Source organism: Nipponia nippon, unplaced genomic scaffold (genome assembly GCF_047370975.1).
Source record: "Nipponia nippon isolate SJK-2023a ecotype South Korea unplaced genomic scaffold, ASM4737097v1 scaffold_3, whole genome shotgun sequence".
Taxonomy (NCBI): Eukaryota; Metazoa; Chordata; class Aves; order Pelecaniformes; family Threskiornithidae; genus Nipponia; species Nipponia nippon.
The window spans coordinates 70,960,767-70,979,586 of record NW_028262347.1 but is presented as its reverse complement, the minus strand read 5'-3'; the positions used below and the strand labels follow the sequence as shown (position 1 = coordinate 70,979,586).

Here is an 18,820-nt window from a genome sequence, read left to right as displayed (position 1 = left end):
CCCTTGCCTGAAGAGACACAGGGGTGGAGCATGCAGTGGGATCCTGGTGTGGCTTCTCCAGTTACAGCTGAAAAAAGCCCAACAAGTTGATGGTAGCATGGCCCTTACAGGGATGATGCTCTCAAAGACCCCTCCACCATCCAGGTCTGGTGAGAGGCAGTGACCTCCAGCCAGGAGTTTTCCTAAGTACTTTTTCCGTGCCCCAACCATTTCTATTCAATACTTCCCAAGATGTGTGTCACACAGCTGGCGATGCTACCTCCCAATTGCTGCACCAATGAGAGAGAGGATACCAAACACTATGAACTTTCATAAGCCCTTGGGTTAAAATCCACATCTTTGCCCTGTTTCTCCCTGGAAAAATTACACATATGGTGGATGTCCTCTGAAATCTCTCATCCCCTCTTTTCCAGACAGGATTATTTTGGAGTACAAAAGGTCTTTCAGACTTCTGGAAGGACATCCTTCAGTACTGTCTGAAAACCACATACCAAACCTTTGTTTATTTATTTAGTAAAAGGGGAAAATATTTGTTTCTGAATACATACATCTGCAGTGAACTTCCAAGGTGAGGAACCCTAAGAGATTTTAATAAGCTAATGGTTCAAGATAGCATTTAGAAGAATCAATTTTAAATTCAAAACTCCTCACATGGTGGAGGGAGAATGGCACACAAGAACAGCAATATGCTATAAACTGTACAAGATCCTTCCCACTTTGTAGATACATATGCAGTATGTCCCATAGTGTTTGGGATATTTTGGTGAGTTAGAGGGAGGAGTCACTGTCCTCAACTCCTTCAATTTACTTAAAGCTGTCTGAGAAGAAGAAACATCTCACAAGAGGTTCATAGGTCTTCGAGGCAAGATCCTAAACAAAGGCGATGAAATCAGGAGTGGGTCATGGGATAAATGTATGAGGCAATTAAAACAGAATATTATCCAAAGCATCCATAATAAAGGTTTCAAAATTGCTTTAAAAGTGTGTGTTGACTGGAACATCATTTATATTCTGTTCTCTCCATATCTCATCTATTACTCTGCAGCGATTTCTGCAGCATGCGTGGAGTTTGGGCAAAATTCAACCCAAGTAATTGAACCCTGCCTTTCTAAAGCCTGTTTTTGTTTGGTTGTATTTATGGTCTCACTTTGCCTTATACTATTGTGTGGTGTGCTAGTAAACTGTTAAGAAGCCATTACAGTCCGCCTGACGAGCTTTGTGGGGTTAACTGCTTTTTCTAAGCAGATTTTTATTCAGTATCTGACAGTAGCCATCAAACTGCTTGCTCAGTGTCAGACTGCATCTGAAGGCCTTCAGCCATATTCCTCAGTGCTCCAGGGGAGCTGCATAAGGTCTCCTACGGTAGGTGACTTCTCCTTGTGCCAGCATATCTGAGCAAACCGTTGTGTCTGCCTCAGTATGAAAGCCACCGCTGGCTGACTAATGATCACAATAAAGGTAGGATTTACTCTCCCTTTTTATTATCATTAGCCTTCCCTGACTTTACTTGTTATAAGCTTGGGGAAAGTCCTCTTTGATTTGGTAGTATGTGTGCTTCGAATGCTGATATTACCACAGGGTTTGGGGTGCCTTAAGGCAAAATCATAGCTTCAAGTAACACAGCTGTAGATCTGCCACATCTCTCATGGACTTAAGCAATTATGAACTTGCACATTGCATATGTTGATCTGAAAACTGTATGGAAAGGAAACTATCTCATGGGCACCTTAGGCAAGAAAAAACTTGTTGAGTCTAGTTGCGTTTGTGGCTATGTACGCAGTCTTTCAATCATGTCATAACCTTCTCAGTCGTAACTCCCAGAACTGCACCTGCAACTCTGTGTGAAATCAAATTCAGAGACATGGTCCCGTTTTTGTATAAGGCACTTTAATGGTCAAGCACCACGCCAGCAGCTTGGGTTCCTGAGTCCTACCATAGCCCAACTTCCATCCACAGTGGATGCAACTTCCCAGCGTTACCAAGCCTCCTCAGCTTTGCCAATGCAGTGTGACCAGAAATAACAAGTCATGTTCTTCCACCCAAAACTCATGAGATGCACCTAAAATCTATTTAAAACTATACATGTACACTCATGCACGGAGTTGTTCTATACGCATTTATTGTTATTTTCATTTCTGATGTCCCAGGATCAGATGGTGCCTTCTTTTAAATTCTATGATTTTAGGCTTTAATAAAAATACAATTTATCCAAGTTTCAGGATATAACTGTGAGGTTTTCCAGTATTAGCTGAGCCTTGGCTGCTCCTTCTGTACAATGAAACTTGTCTCTCCAGATTTATTAATGCTGGTAGATGATTTTGAGGTCTGTGGCAAAAGCTATGTAACCACAAATTGTCATCAGCATTATTAATGACTTCCCTCAGCTAATGAAATAATTATGCAATCAGAACTAAGCAAGTCTGTGCTGAAATGATGGGTATTTTTTCCCATATATGCAAATACAGAATTTCAGATGACCTACACATTCTCTAAACAGGTCAGACAGCTGAACCGGGCCCTTCTGTCCTTAAAAACAGGAACTGGGACAACTATTTTAAAAATTAAACTTCAGCACAGTCAACAATAAAAATACAGTTTACAAAGTAATTCTGGCCAATCTAGTGATTTTAGTATTGTGGTAATGATATTTGATATATTTCTTAAAAGCTTAGTTGGCTATAGTCTTGTGAATGCAACAAATCCTTCTCATTTGTTAGAAGAAGAAAGCCTCTCCCTCTGACATTTCTGCTAGGAAATATGAAATCTACAGACCCCAAACCCAAATAAAAATGTCAGCATCTTTTTTATCAACACTTCGTGACTATTAAAGAAATGTCTTGATTTTAGATGCTTAACTCAAGAATTCTGAAGGCTTGGGATGAGCCATATGGTTAAGATTGTTCCCCCTCCTCCACTAGAGAACTATAGTTCAAAAGCCTAGAAGGAAAAAGAAAAACCAGAAACTTCTATAAATTCTGGCAAAACAGATGAATTTTTTTTTTCAGTTATATATTTTTCTTTCTGCCTGCCCTCTTTCTTTTCTCATGAATGTGAGATATAAGGAAAATGAAATATCTGAGGTTTAATGCTCTACCTTTCTCCCAATAAACATACAATTGTAATAAAAAACATCTGTCATGCTTCCCTATAAAGAGCAGAGCATAGATATAGAAAGATTGATTGTCTGTGTCTTATTTCATTTTTGTCTCCATAAGACAGGAATATGGAGGCATCAAAAATGCATAACAACGTTTGAGTTTGCTTTGTAACCTGCAATTTATTTGCTTAAATTCAATTAGAGTCTCATCCATCAAACACAGTGTAGCTCTTGAGAGGGGATAGATCAAAATCTAGTAATCACGAATGTGCTGAGCTTTGCCCACATGAAATCAGTGGTTCCCATATGGCTTTTCTTATGCCTCAGGTTTCTTCCAGGACAGGGTCCTTGACTTCTAAATCCAAGAGTCAGCCAACCAGCTCTCAGTGCAGAGATTGAGTAATGCGCAAATTAAGGGTTTGGGTCTGATTCTATTCCTTCCAAAATAAATGGCAACGCTCCCCATGGCTCCAGTGGGAGAAAGGTCCTCTGCGTTACTTCACTAGCTGATTGCGATCCACACAGGACTGCGCAGAAAGAACTGCCAGATAATTCATAATGTCACAGAGCCCTTGTCTTACTGGAAGGCTTTTTATCATCACTCATTCAACTTTAATCCTAGCCATAAATTTACATGGCTTGTAATTGCTGCATTAGTAAGTGGAACGGCTGGATGGCAAGTTTGTAAGTCATAGATGGCGGCAGCTTCAGGCTGAAGAGTTTTGGGCTCAGGATAGACAGCTGGTTCATTTATCCTAGTCAGCTCACTCAAATAATCTGCCTCATGGATGTAACAATAATTAGGAACAAGGACTAAAAATCTGATAATCCGTGGCAGCTAGACTAAGGAACAAACAGGGAAAATGTATATTTACTGCTGCAAGCTCCAAATTAAGCAAAACAGATACCAGAACATCCAGGAGGTGTAACTCCATGTTCCCTGACTTGGAGATGCAGGTGCCACAAGGACCACAAGAAAATGATTGTGCCTTTTTTTTTAAGACGCCAGACTTTTCTGCAGTACAGAGTGGTCCCTCGTATAACCTGGGCAACGTGATTCACGACGGCTCTTTGAGGCACTCATCTATCACAGTCGCTGGGAGTCTCAGTGGAGTTCAGCGCCATGACTGCACTCTGACAGACACCTTGTTCTCGCCTGATATATTCTCTGCCATATCCTCGAGCTCTTCAGAAGAATTATTTCTTGGGTGGAAATGAGGCCTTTGGGAATCCTTTGCGCTGCTTTGGCTCTGTACCTGGGATAAAGGGTATGAGTCAGCCAGGAACAGTCCAGACGTTTTCCCTCTGGTTCAGAACTGAGTCTGGAGGCCGGTTTCTGTGAGGAGAGGGTGACAGACATGCCGGGTTCCTCCTTCCTTTTCACGTTTAGATCATGGGTAGCTCTCTGGTCTGCTTTACTTTGTTTGCCTGAACCAACCTTCCTTAGAAAGGTTATTAAAGAAAATGAAAGTAGCTTCTGTAATTTCGTATTAATCAGCTAAGCACAAGCTCTTCAATAAAGGAATCAACTAACAACTACTTAATGTTCCAAAGCCTATGGGGAGAGGGGAGGTCTTAACATTTTTTTTTTTTATATTCCATTTGCGGGGCGGGTGGGGTGACACAAAACCAAAACCAAACGCATTAGAGGGTTTGCCCAAAGCTAATTTTTGGATAGAAGACCCTAGGTTCCTAATTAATTTAGAAGTTTATAGAATGTCCCCACCATGTTTAGGCCAAATCTATCTCACCAGTTTTGAGGCCATTATGTTATTTGCAGATTTACTACTCAAATAGCAAATCTGAGTTTAGAATAATTACATTCACTTAGTTCCTACTGAAAATGATCTAAAATAGATATATATATCTTTATAGTACGAAGGATGACACATTTAAGCAGAATATTTTAAAACCAGACACACCCCAAAGAAACTCCCAGTCAGACTACAAATGACTTTGGGACTAGAAGAGTCTCTATGCTTATTCTTCATATCCTCTGGCCTGCGTTGTTTTCTAGATAGGACCGTGTTTAGCCTTTATGCAAAATGTTTTCTATAATTTTACCTAAGCAGCAAATAAATACTTTCCGTATTTGGATTTCTTTTTGCTTTTTCGTAGCATAAAGCATGGAGGAGCATAGACCGATAGCCAGTCTCTTTTGTGTCTCTCATTTGCTGTGGATTCCTCTGGATTAACCTCGCATTTTTATGATCCTAAATCAGGAACGATTCTGCTGTTTCTCACTGTAGCTGCACGTGCCTTAAAATCAAGAGAAGACTCAGGCTTGCTTTATATATTTTTCTCCTGAAAACTCTATGGATACGGTAGTGTCTGTTTACAATGAGAGTGGAAATTCCAGTATCAAGCAGTTAATCTTAAATCCCCAGGCCTGCTGCAGCCAACACCGTAGAAATTGAACACTTGCCCATCTACTTTCAATACAGCCTGAACAATGGCCCTCCCCATGAATCTGCCGGTTTGTTCCCTGCACTGTGCCTTCCATCGCATCTACACCTGCAAAGGAGATTGCAACTGGCGGGGGTCGCGGCGTTTGGCCGCATTCCACGCGGGAAGGGGGGGTGTCGGCAACCAGACTCTGCTGGGTCTGCCAGACGGTTGTGTAAGTCGTTCGTTGTGTGTAAGTCATTCTGCAGGTTCCCAGTACGGAAAGTATCTTTAGGCTATTCTACAACAGAAAGAAATTCTTTGGCGTATTTCGTCTTTTCCCCAAACAGAAAAAGATTGATGAAATGTCTTCTTCATCCCCAATGTTACAATGTTCTGGTTTCCTATCTGCAGCGATATTAGCTTCATAATCATATAAAATAATTTTATAAATGTCCACACCTACTCTACATATCCTGAAGAAAAGTTGATAAAGCACAGAAATAGAATTTATTCTTCCCCAGATCTTTCTCTCTCCCATTTATTCTTCTGATTTCCCTTTTCTCATCCTCATGTCCCACTTTCTTTCTATGCTCCTCTTTATTATCTCTGTTCCTTTAAAATATTTTCTTCCCAAATAAAACCGAACAAAAATATCAGCCCACAGTGGTCTTCTGCATTTGTCTTCTGTCCTTTGTTAAAGGGAATTGGAGCAGGGGGTGGTCTTGGGCTGCTATCCAGAAAAGAAGGGGGAAGAGAGGCACTGTTTATCCCTGCCAAGGACTGAAGCAGTCCCCAACCTTTTCTTTAATAGCATCTATCGTATTCCTTTCCGCCTCTCACAGGGTAAGCACTTTTTAATATAAATTACTGTTATTATTTACCCAGGGAGCATGTGTATGGCAACTGGCACAAATAGTTTGGAAACATCAGTGTTCCTGCAGGCTTTCATTCACACGAATGACCTAGGTGACTTCTCCATAATCTGATTCTTTAAGGTTTGAAGGTTTGTTGGAAACAAACTTCCGTTAACAAGATAAGTGTATGGTATCTGCACAATTCACTGCTTGTTTAGGTACATAAAAGTGGACTCGACGCCCTCCCCTCCCTCTCATTATTTCACAAGATTTTTTTACACTTTCCTGTTCCATGGAGGACCCTCCAGACCTGAAAAAGTAGCAGCGACAGAACCATTAGAAGAAGATGCAGTGTGACAAGGAGCTTTGCCAGTTCAGAGTCAGGAAGGGGAAGTTGGCTGAACTGCTTTTCTTTTTCTCTTGCATTCCTTTTTTTTTTTTTTTTTTTTTTTGAAGCAAGGTTAAGGTGAACTCCTAAGCAACGGTGGAGTGAGGCCCCACCTCTCCCTGCCTGATCTGCAAGCTCCGGTTACTCTCTCCTCTCTGATTCACAGGTGCCGGCAGTGAGCCTCATCCCCACCTGCTCCCCACTGCCTTCTGCTCTGAACCTGCCCAGGAACCTGACAAAATAACACAATTTGCAGAGCTCAGACCTTATTCTCGGGAAGATTTGCTGCAAAACACGAGGTCAAGCATGGACTAGCATCACTTTAGAAGAGATTCAGTGACCGAACCACTGCAAACAGTAGCTTTCTTTTTTAAAAAGTGTTTGGGAAAATCTGTGTCCTTCCTGGAGAAGCCATCAGGGGCAGGACTCTGGCAGTGATGGCTCTGACTTCACCTGCCTCTGCAAATGAGTCACGGAGTGTTATAAAAAGCAAGGACCTGCCAAGTCTCATTTCTTGGAACTGAGTGGAAATTTCAGCAAGCAGCTGCTCTTTCGTTAGTTTATACTTTTCCTCTGTGGGTTTCTTGAGGAGGGCCTGGAATCACAGAAACTTTGCAGCATAAAGGACCTGTTGCTATGTTTGGATAACTGTGGTTCAATCCTGGAAATGGCTATGTGTTTGGACTAGATCTGATTTTGACCTTCACAGGGAATCTTGGTGAAGCCTGGAAGGAGACTCAGGAACATAATTAAGCAGGTTTGTAACTCTTTCAGGATTGGCAATTCAATCCTATCAAAAATCACGAACGGAACCTCAAAAATCAGATTAGCTCTCCTATATAGCTCTCCTATACCACCTGAAGGGGCGTTCTTTTCATTGTCTGATGCTATTGAAAAATTTGTGTTTTCTAGGTTTTCCCTGGAGTGACAAAAGACAAAAACTTATTTGAAAGTGAAATCAGTGAAAACTGAGATTCTCAGGGAACAGCCCAATTCTAGGAGTGGAAGTGGCTTATTATAGAAATCACGACCGTGGCAACAGCGTAGCGTCAGGACTTTGGCTACCTGTAAGCAGGGCAATAGTATACGTGCGTGGGACTATTCCCCTGTGCTGAGTGAAAGCCACGTGTAAGTTGTCAGGGTCAGGAGGAATGTGATGCCAGATGGAAACAGCATAAACAGCTGGGAGATTTCATCCGGGATTTCGAGTGAGGACGGGAGACTTTTGTTCTCGTAGCTGACTCATTCCAAAGGTGGTTTAGATACACCTACTTCTTCGGGCAAGGATTTTGCTTTGGAGTCTTGGTAGGTTTTGTGTGTGGCTTTTTTTCTTCTTTTTTTTTTTTTTTTTTTTTTTTTGCGGGGGCACGGGGGACGGGACGGGGACGCTTACGATCACTTTGAACTAACTCCCATATTTCAGCCCAGCTCCGGGGAGCTGCTCTCAGTACCGCGGCATTTCGCGAGTGCCCTGTAAAGCGCAACAGGGAGCGGGAGGCGAGGCGAGGCGGCCCCGGCAGCGCGCAGAGCCCGCATGGCGCCGGGCGGCAGCACCGCCGGCGCGGGGGCTCCGCGGGGCTCCGCGCTGCCCCGCCGCGGGCCCGCCCCGGCCGCGGGCTGGAGCTGGGGCGGCGGGGCCGGGGCCGGGCCGGGGCGGGGCGGCGGGCCGGCAGAGGGAGCTCCGCTCCGCTGCGCTCGGCCGCTGCTCCCGCTGGCCGGCGCCCTCCCCGCGCCGCTCCGGCACTTTGTTGGCGGCGCGGAGCGGAGACCCCGCGCCCGCCCCTGCCCGGAGCCCGGCGGCGGCGGCGGGGAGCCCCGGCCGCCCCCCGCGGAGCCCTGCGGCCGCCGCCGCCCCCCGCCGCGGGAGCTGTGCGGAGCCCTACACCCGCGGGAGGAGGACGCCCGGGAAGGTAAGGGGCTGGCCGGGCGGGATTTCCCCCGGTCGCCGAGCCCCCTTGTTTTGTTCTGCCACCCTAAAAACCGCCCGGGCAAGCGCCCGGCTTCGTAACATGGAGAGCTGCGGGGCATTAACCCCGGCCTCCCCCCGGTCCCGCCGGCGCGGGCTGGGCGGGCGCTGCCGCCGCCCTCCGCTCGGGCAGGGGCCGCTGGAAAACTCCCTCCCGGGCCCCCCGGGCTGTGCGCCGCTCTGCCGCCGCGGCTGGGGACGGCGGCTGCCGCTGCAGCCTGCCCCGCCGCCGTGGCTTTCTATACCCATAGCTCTCCGTGTGCGTACGTGTGTATGTATAGGTGTACGGATATTTTTCTCCCCCCTTGCGGTAACGCGAACCGCCGCCGCCACACCTGCTCGCACCTTGCCCGCCGCGCTCCACCGGCTGCGCGCCGCGGCCCCGGGGGCCGGGCGAGGATCCCCGCCCGGGAAGGGCAGCGTCCGTGTCCCCCGCCTCCTCCCGCCTCACCTTCTACCAGGTGACCTGGCTTTCTCTCCTTATTGTGGCGTTTTTTCCCCGGCGGTTAAGCTGGCTTTTCCAGAGGTGGCGTCTATTGCTGGTGGCTGGCAAAGGGCAGCTTTCGGGTGGGATAACCCTGTTGCATGCCCGTGTTTCTTTGGTGCTCTGCCCGGCTGTCTTCCTTCTCCTCTGCTGTTCAGCCCTTTCCCTTTCTCTGCTGACTTTCCCTGGTGTTCTTCCTCTTTCTACCCCTCTCACCACCATGACATGTGCTCCCTTACGCATCACGCCAGTGCACGAAGGATGACCTGGACACTGAGTGGAAAACAGGTTTGTGGCATGATCTAAGGTGCTCCTGCCCCCTGTAACCTCAGTAGGTCTGCGTTGTGTCCATGAAAAGTGAGGCGTTGCAGCTTCCACTAAACCCCAGTTTCAAGCCAGCTAGTAGCAGCCAACAGAAGAAGGGTGGAACAAGTTTTTTCTTGAGGATGTTGTTTGGGAACCAACCCTCCCACCCAAAACCTGTGCTTTGCCTTGGCTTGTGCGTCTTGTATCCCCCAGAGTTATAGACATGGAGCAGTATGACCTTTGGTGGAGTCTGCTTTATTTAAAGTGAAGTACTGAAGATAAAAGTATTACTGCTCTGTTTTGTGTCTTCTGAAATATTAACTAAATGACGGATCTCGTGTGTCTTTGCAGTGTAGACCATATTTTAATTCTTCCTCTCCATCATCAAAAATGTGGTCCTCCTCCCTTCCTGTTGACCATCTTTCTTCTCATTTGTGATTGTGCAATGTCTATATGTCAGCTACAAAAATTGCTTATATGGGAGAACATAAAAATGTCCATTTTTGTTGTTAGCAACTGGAAATACTGAATCAGCATTGTGTGACTAGTCTCCTTTCCATGGAGTACCCGTGGAAATGCTGCAGCCTGTGGCCTCTGAGAAGTGGTCCTCTCCTAGGCTGGGCCTGAAATGGGTCTGTTGTCTCTTCTCAGTGAGCTGTGGGGACTGCAGAGACCTTACAGGGCTTCCAAGGTGTAAGGGAGACGCAGCATATCTTATCTTGATTCACAGTTCACAGTGAGTGTAGCGTTATTAGTGTACAGGTATTGCCAGGTAACGAGATACTGTGCTCAAGGCTCCACAGAAGCAGGCTGGGGCTGCTGCTTGCTTTTACTGGGGGAGGCTGTGGAAGTATCAGTGGCTTTGGACTTTAATTGTCCGACTGGCGTGTATTGTCACATACTCATAATGGCCGCAGTATTGAGTTATGCCTTCTGAGTTACGCTCAGAATGAATGTTTCTGAAAGCAGCCAAAGCATCCCATTAGATGTAATTGGAGGGAGGCAACACCCCACAGGCAGCAACACCCAATAGTGATTAGGTGCCAGGTTATATGTAGTGATAATAGAGAGGGCAAGATCGACCTAAAGGTACTTACTTCTGCTGTGAAATGCACAGATGGAAAAAAATACAGAAGTTTTGCACTTGGCAACAACTAAATTCATGAAATATGATTGATTTTATTTCTGTCCATAGTGTAGCTGTAAATGGCAAATCAGTCACATTAACTGCTGCATTTTTTTTTTCCCCCTGTGGGTGAAAGCTTATTAAAATCTAAACATCTGAAGTTGAATAATTGGTGCCCTGAGGGTCGCAATAGATTAAATATATGAGAACTTTTCTCTTCAGCTCCTGCAGTGAGATAACAGAAGACTTCAAGTCCACACAATGAAGACTGCACTAATAAAGTGCTTGCTAACTTTGATTGCAATGTCTAGCACTTGTTGCTCTTACACTCCCAATTACAATTCCTGCATCACTCTGTCTTCTCGAACGGTGAATGACTGGTCAAAAGTACGAGATGTTCTTGAAGACGCAGCTTTCAGCTGTGCCCGACAGAAAACTGGAGCCCTTTGGTCTGTGACCCCTCCAGACTCTTCTCTCTCTGCTGCGGGGCTGGTGGCTGGAAAGAAAAGACATTTAACACCTCAGAGCCGTGTCACTTACGGTACAGTGTGCGTGGACCAATCCTAGTATTTCCATTCAAAGAGAACTGGAAAGGTGCTTTGCTTGTGTGTGTGGCTTCTGCACGTGGGTAGGTCTGTTTCTCACATTGCCTTTGAAACCAGGATTTCTTCTTGCTTTCTCGCTTAACAGCATCTGGTTCCGTGTCCCCTTTGTCCATAGGGATTCAGAGTTTTTGTTGTTCTAGTTCTGAGCTGGGTTCCCAGGGAGGCTAATCAACAGCTTGTGACTAGATGACTTTTAACTGATTTTGAAGCCACAGTGTTTGTTTTGTGGTACAGAGAGCAGCATGATGCCTGAAACACCCTTTTTGCTCATAGTAGGGCCATACTTACACAATACCCGCTAAAACTGTAAGTCACTGAACATACCATCGGTAACTAAACTAACAGTGCAGTTACATATATTGAATTTTCACGCTGGAGAAAAAAAAAAAAAAGGACTAAGAGGCCAATTTCTTGTTTTCAGTGCTAGTTCTCTTGTTTTTCCAATATTAAATGCTTTGCATTACCAGAAACTAGAATTCTTGCTTTCAGGGAGAGCTGTAACTGTTGCCATTTTATCTCAACTGCAGAGTTAGATTCTGATTCATCCATCGATTTATTCATCCAACACACCGATTTTTCTCACAGCTTCGTACAGATCTTGATTTAACCCTGATACCTAGGAATTTCAGTTTCCCACCCTAGATCTCAAGTTAGATGATTGCTGTCACCTGAATTTTACGTTTTGCTGGGAACTTCAGCTGTTACTGCAGTCCTGAGTGACTGCTGGGTTTCTCCCTGTTGTGCCCATAGAGGAACTTAGGTATAAAGTCATTTAAAGTTTTGTCTAAGTCAGTGAGACTATTTGGTGTGTGTAGAAGGGCATTTGCATAACTGTTTCCAAAGCAGAGCTTCTCATTCACTGGAACGGAAAGGTAAGACAAGGTGTCTTTGATAGCATTTGATACTTGGAGATCCTACATAATTCTGCTTGTTGCCTGGCGAGGTTAGTCACAGCCTTCTTCGAAAGACCACGGTGGTGTGGGAAGAAATGACCTTTACATCTGTTTTGTGGGGAGGGATTTTGTTTGTTTGTTTCTTGTTTTTAATTGCATGTCATGGACACTGGGGGATAAAAAAATGAATCAGTTACAAATGAAAACGTTGTTAGCATTAGCTTTTGAGGACCTGTTTTTGTTTTGAGCTGTGACCATGAGCCCGTAATCACTAACACATGCCTTTGCTTGTATTCTGTAATGTCAGTTTTAGTAAAATTTGTAAATATTAGCCAACTCAGGGCCTTGAATGCTACTAATTGAACATTTCCAGTCCTTTCTTCCCTTCCTTCTCTATGCTACTGTCTAGGTAATTAAAGTTACTCATGCTGTGAATCTCCACAGGATTGAGCTCTAAAGCGGAAACAACAAATTACAAATTACTTTCTTTGCATTTATTACCTTTGTCTTTTTCTGAATAGACTTCAGCAACCTTATACATTCTGGATAGACAAAGCAGATGTCTCTAGCTTCAACGGTGCAGGGTTAGCGTTTTCTGTGGAATTTATACATCTTTCCTTAAGTTATCCATTTCTGTGGGGTTTTCTGTTGTGTAGTTTTCTGATGCCTAACAGGGATCTTCATTACTGACAGTGTGACAGGGGATTTTACTTGCATTTGTTCTTAAAGCTTCACTCAAGTTGGCATTTTGACCAACCATGGATTGCTATGTTCTCTGTAAAACTACAGAGAAAAAATCCGAAAGCCTGCTATAAAACCCTGGGTTGTGAAATGATGAATCCGTTGTCCTCTAATACTGTGAAACCTTAGAGTACTTCAACAGAATATTTAGAAAAAACTCACCATTTCAAGAATGGTATCTGTTGAGTGAGAGTAGGTATTATGGATGTTCAGTAACTTAAAGTAGGCTTTGTACAGATAACTTTTTTTTTTCCTTTCAAGAATGTGTTGGTTTTACACGAGATAGAGGATTTATCTTTTAATAATCCCAAATGTTACTGTTGATGGATTTTTGGGATTTTATAGATTACTACTGCAGGTAAGGGAACATCTGACTTCTTTCAAGCCTTCCATGAGCACAGAGGAGCTGTATTCGGCTGACTTAATTGTGAAGCTGCCATAGCTGGTTCTTGTGGCAGGGGGCTGGAATTTGCTGTAGCTGCTGGATGCTTCAGACTTAACCTAGTGCAAGAGTATCGCTGCGAGCCTTAATGTCTGTAGCTCAGGAATGTTTGTAACTGGAAAATAAAGGGATGACTCATGGGGATTTGTGTGTATTACTTTGATTTCTTCTCCTGCATGTAAAAGCATTTTTAAAGATTTGACCAAGTAGAAAAGCAGACACTAGGCTTGCTGCTTCTCCCATCAGTACTCCCTCACCTTCCAGAAATTGGCTTAAGTGCAAAGAGAAGCTGAAAGTCAGATGTTAGCAGTACCCTTTGGCTGTTCATTTGTATAGGTCCAGACCCATTAGGAAAGGGAAGCAATATTTAACATACCCCCCAAATCAGCTGCATAAAACTTGATCTAAAAAACATGAGAAATATATGAGATCACAGAAGTCCATTTGCTCTTCAGTACTTGCAGATGCCTGGTGAGATACAAGATTATACCAATTTTATCAGTGTTTTAACTTTAGGTAGAATTTGACGTTGCTGCGATTTGTTTGCTTAATGCTCCTAGTGATTTGTCTTTCACCTGAAATGTGAACTTCGGTTAATGAGCACTTTCTTTCATTCTGAGATGGTTGAGAGGACTTAATGCTAATTCAGCCCTCTGAATGCTCCTTTCATGAAGACTGAGGACTCTGCTCTGCGTTCTGATGTGCTCTTCCTTCTTCCGATGCCACTGCTCTTTTTGCTTGCTTCCACAGTGTGTCTGAGGTGTCGTCTTCTCTATTTCCTGAGTCAAAGATCTCTTTGTTTCCAGTGTAAAGTATAATTTGGAGTAATTAGCCTTGAGAAAGCTTTCTTTCTCTAATCCATAAGGGATTTAACACTTGGTGTTTCAGGGAGTTAGGTATCTGGTTGATACAGGGATTTGGTAAGAGTTCAGTGCCTTTGGGAATCCCAGTGTACATCATAAAAATATTTGAAATGTGCAGCTCTATTACTCAGAGCATGTGAATGTGAGACCTTTGTACAAAGAGTGAGACATTCATCTCGTGTGCCGAGTTCTTCACTGTAACTGAGTGCATATGACAATGATATAGCAAGGATTATGCAATGAAATTGAGATACGTCATGAGCAGTTTGTGATATCAAGTTGTAATAAAATTCAGCTTGATGATCTTCTGTGCCATTTAAAAAATGGCATGGAAAAGTCAGCCATTTATAGATGTGCGTCTAAAGTAACGTACAGCTTTGCACAACATGTCTTGAGAAGGCAGTGAGTGCATTATACTGCCTTCAGTTGGAGATATAAATATACATCTATGTTTCACATTCAGAATTTGGTGGCAGGCTGTGTATTTAAATACACATTTTTCTTCTTCTTTCACTTCAATGTCGTCTCAGGCTTGCTTTTCCCAAAGTGGAATTACTTATTCTCTTCTCCACTTCTAGCATTATTTATTGCTTTGCAGTTCTTCCCATGCTCTTGCAACCTTAGTATAATGTTTCATCTCTTCTGTTTCCTTCTCTTCCTGTATTTAGGGATAAAGAATTGTCCAGGGGTGAGAGCAGAGGGCTGGGAGGTAGAAGGGTGGAGTCTGTTCCTATTTTAGCTGTAAACTTTGTTATGGCTAATAAATCCAGGCTAACTGGTAATTAGCCTCTTAGTGCTATCTCACGTACAGAGGGCAGGACAGAGTGAGGAATCTGGACTTTGTACCTTGGTGTCCATTAGGTAAATCACCCTTGTGTGACAAATGTCCTACCACTGCTGAGAAACAAACAATTTCTCTCTTGCAGTCACTGTTTCCCTTCTCGTGGCTGCTCCTGTGCTAAAGCACTGCTACATTTTGAGCCTTGCCGTCAGCTTTGGTCTCAGTTCTTCTCTCTGCTCAACCTGGCCCCTGGGTTGGCTCTTAATGTTTTCCTTCCTTCTCCACTTGCCTGAGCCATGTTTCTCCACTGTCTTCCATATTCTGGTCCATCCTGCTCTTGAGTCTTGATATAACTTTAATCTCCTGTTTTATTTCTTACTCCTTTATTTATCGCCTAAGTTTCCCCTTCTCTTTTTGTTTTACTTCACTCTTCGGTTGTGCATAGTGGTCTATTGCCAGCTTTGCAGAATGCACTTCATGCAGTAAAGTTTTTTCCTTTCTCACAAATCAACTTTTTCTTTCTGTGTCATTAGTATTTATTCCAGTGTCTTCTGAAATGATTTCATAGAATCATAGAATCGTTAAGGTTGGAAAAGACCCTTGAGATCATCAAGTCCAACCGTTAACCTAACACTGCCAAGTCCACCACTAAACCATGTCCTCAAGCACTGTGTCTACCCGTCTTTTAAATACCTCCAGAGATGGGGACTCAACCACTTCCCTGGGCAGCCTGTGCCAGTGCCTGCCCTTTCAGTGAAGAAGTTTCTTCTAATATCCAACCTAAACTTCCCCTGGCGCAGCTTGAGGCCATTTCCTCTCGTCCTATCGCTTGTTACTTGTGAGAAGAGACTGACCCCCACCTCACTACAACCTCCTTTCAGGTAGTTGTAGAGAGCAATAAGGTCTCCCCTCAGCCTCCTCTTCTCCAAACTAAACAACCCCAGCTCCCTCAGCTGCTCCTTGTAAGACTTGTGCTCTAGACCCTTCACCAACTTTGTTGCCTTTCTTTGGACACGCTCCAGCACCTCGATGTCCTTCTTGTAGTGAGGGGCCCAAAACTGAACACAGTACTCGAGGTGCGGCCTCACCAGTGCCGAGTACAGGGGCACGATCACCTCCCTGGTCCTGCTGGCCACACTATTCCTGATACAAGCCAGGATGCCACTGGCTCTCTTGGCCACCTGAGCACACTGCTGGCTCATGTTCATTTCGATCCATTGATCTCAGTGGGACAGTTCGTATGTAAAATTACATGGGTAGTGAAGTCTTTGTGGGATAGGGCTTTAAAAGTAATGTCTTCTCTAAAGGTTTAATGCTGCGTATTTTGTCTAGGCAGTAATTTTAAGCTCACTTCAAGTAGTTCTAGAGCTCAAGACCTGAATAGGAGGTGTTAGAGAAAACAAATGCCTACACATACTCTATGTGAATGAGGTGTCTAATGCACACAAAAAAAGGCTGTTCAATCAATGTCTTACTGAATATGAATGTGAGATATTCTCTGAAGTGCCTTCAATACGTGGTGGCATTTATTCTTTTCTACTTAGAATTTACAATTTTTCTCACTTTTTATGTTAAAGCTAAATGTTGACATGCAAGAAAAAGAAGTGTTCATATGTTTCTTAAATAATGACAGAGCAGAATACAGCCCTGGAGGAGAAGCAAGTTGCTGTTGAGGCCCAGTCTTGGTGGTGACTGACTGAAGTTGCAGTTTTGTGCAGTTTATCAATGGTTTGACTTCTTCAGAGGGCCTTGGACTTCCAGGTTGAGGGTTTGGTGGATGAGATGGTCCTACTGGCCTGTGCAGCCCAGTGTTATGTGCTCCACAGTGGTGAGTAGCTGAGAGCAGCGGGCAGCAGTGAACTAAATCTTCCCGGGGAAAGTGTTTACTGACTTTTTTGGAGGGGGCAGATGCACAGAGCATAAGAGTTTATGTCCCACCGGCTTCATTGAGTATTTTAAGCTGTACTTTTATAACTTTAGAAGTTCTTATTGTCCAAAGAGATCTCCATTCCCTTATTTGAAATCATCTAAAGATCTCGATTTTGGAGACAGCTGTTTTGTCTCTTTGCCTCAGTTTTCCTATTTATAAACCAGAAAATGTATCCATCTCTCAGGATTTCTGTGAGGCTTAATTAGCAAATGGTTATATAGCCTTTTGAAGATATAAGGCACCATATAAATGCTAAGTACTATTATTATTACCACCAGCTGTCTTGTTGTAATTGCAGTAATAAAAGTTTCAGTGCTGGTGGTTGTATTATTGTTGTTCTAGCTATAGTTTTCGTGAACACTGGAGACATTGAGGGTGGTGGTAAAAATGATGGTGCAGACCATACTGAGGTACAATGTGTGAGAGAGTTGAGATGAGAGAAGTTATGCTTCCAGCTATGAAATCTTTGTGAAGGACTTCACTTTAAAAAAAAAAAAAAAAAGTACAAGTCCATAACTGGGAAAGAATAAAACCTTTTCTGCAGTATGCCAGCGTTTACAAGTCGCAGGGCTATCTGAGGGGTGGTCTGTGCTGTGCAGTGTCTCACCTGATTAGGAAGGAGCTGGCAGCAGTTGCATTTGTGACATTGGCATGAAAAAGAAGGGATCTTTTAGAGATGATTGATAATTGGTAGTATAGGAAAAGAGATGTGGTATAAATCACAATTAGCCTTCAGGATTTTTTTTAGGTCTACTTTTGTAAAACATCCATGACTTAATGCTGAGCTATTTTTATTAATGTTCTTGCACTTATCTCGCATAACCAGCTTGTTAAAAGAGGATATGAACACTTTTTAAGCCTCTGACTTATAAATTGTGAGAAAGAGAAAAGAAGATTGATTCCAACGGGCTTGAAGGTAGATTCATTTCTCTTCTAGTTAGCAAAATGAGAGGGCAGGGGGAAATTAAACTGAAGACTTAGTGGGCCAATCAGTTTTAGCCAGGTAGAAAATCATTAGATTTAGCTCTAATGTACAATTTAATTGTAAAACTTTAACCTAAAAGAAAATAAATGCAGGGGAATTCTGTTTTGGTAAATTGATGATAACATCTCCAAGTCATTTCTGCCTGAAGTAGTAAGGGTGAAAAAAAATAAAGTAATAACAAAGAAACACTGAGGGGGAACAATTATTTTGCTAACGTCTCCTGAGGATTCAAGAGGGTTACTTGGTCACATTATAAGAAGAATATTGTGCTGCTGGAATGTTGGAGAGGACTGTTGTACTTTGAAGAAAACATCTCTGTTCTTTTTACTGTAAACATCTGAGATAAGATGGAAAAGCTTGGAAGAACACAACCTTCTGTGAGCTCTTTCAGCGTTCTTAATTGCTCGTTATGCGATCTCTATTTGAATATTTTTGTTAGATATTTCTGGTGATTTTTAGGGGGTTCTAGTTTACTAATCAGGCTGTCAAATTGCCTATAACAAGCGATCTGTTTCTAATAGTATCTTAATATCTAGTATAATGCTTATTTAAATTGCTAGGGATGTTTCCTAATAGCTTCTGGATCAGTTCTAATTATGAAGACATGAATCAGTTAATGTGTTAGAGACACGGCACGAATCTGGATCATGGGCAGCATGATTTCATAGGACTGCACTGCACTGCACGGACTTCTAAACCAGAAATGATGCAAAGCAGGGAACTGATTCAGTCCTTTATGATTATGCGCAAGCAAGTTTTCAGACAACTTTGAACATTTTGAAACAGCAAGAAGAAAAGGCACCAGCCTTCTTTTTTTATTTTTTAATTTTAGGGAAATCCTGTTTTAAAAGCCACCATAAAGCATATAACCACAAAGTCCTCCTGCATAGAAATAGACACAGTTTAAACACACAGAGGTAGGCAATATAACCCTGAGGTCTGTATGGAAATGTCCCAAATGCTGGATGGCA

The 18,820-nt window shown here is 43.4% G+C and overlaps 1 protein-coding gene across 4 annotated transcripts in view; it reads left to right on the top strand.

Annotated features, from left to right (window-relative positions):
• The first annotated feature begins 6,901 nt into the window (after positions 1-6,901).
• EPS8 (EGFR pathway substrate 8, signaling adaptor) overlaps positions 6,902-18,820 on the top strand; it is a 138,283-nt gene continuing 126,364 nt past the window's right edge. For 2 of the 4 annotated variants that reach the window (XM_087764951.1, XM_087764948.1), the window contains exon 1: positions 8,486-8,637. The gene's annotated coding sequence lies outside the window, so the exon portion shown is untranslated. Of the gene's footprint in view, positions 7,485-7,906; positions 8,033-8,485; positions 8,638-18,820 lie in introns of those variants that run through there. The other 2 variants (XM_087764949.1, XM_087764950.1) reach the window with 2 other exon arrangements.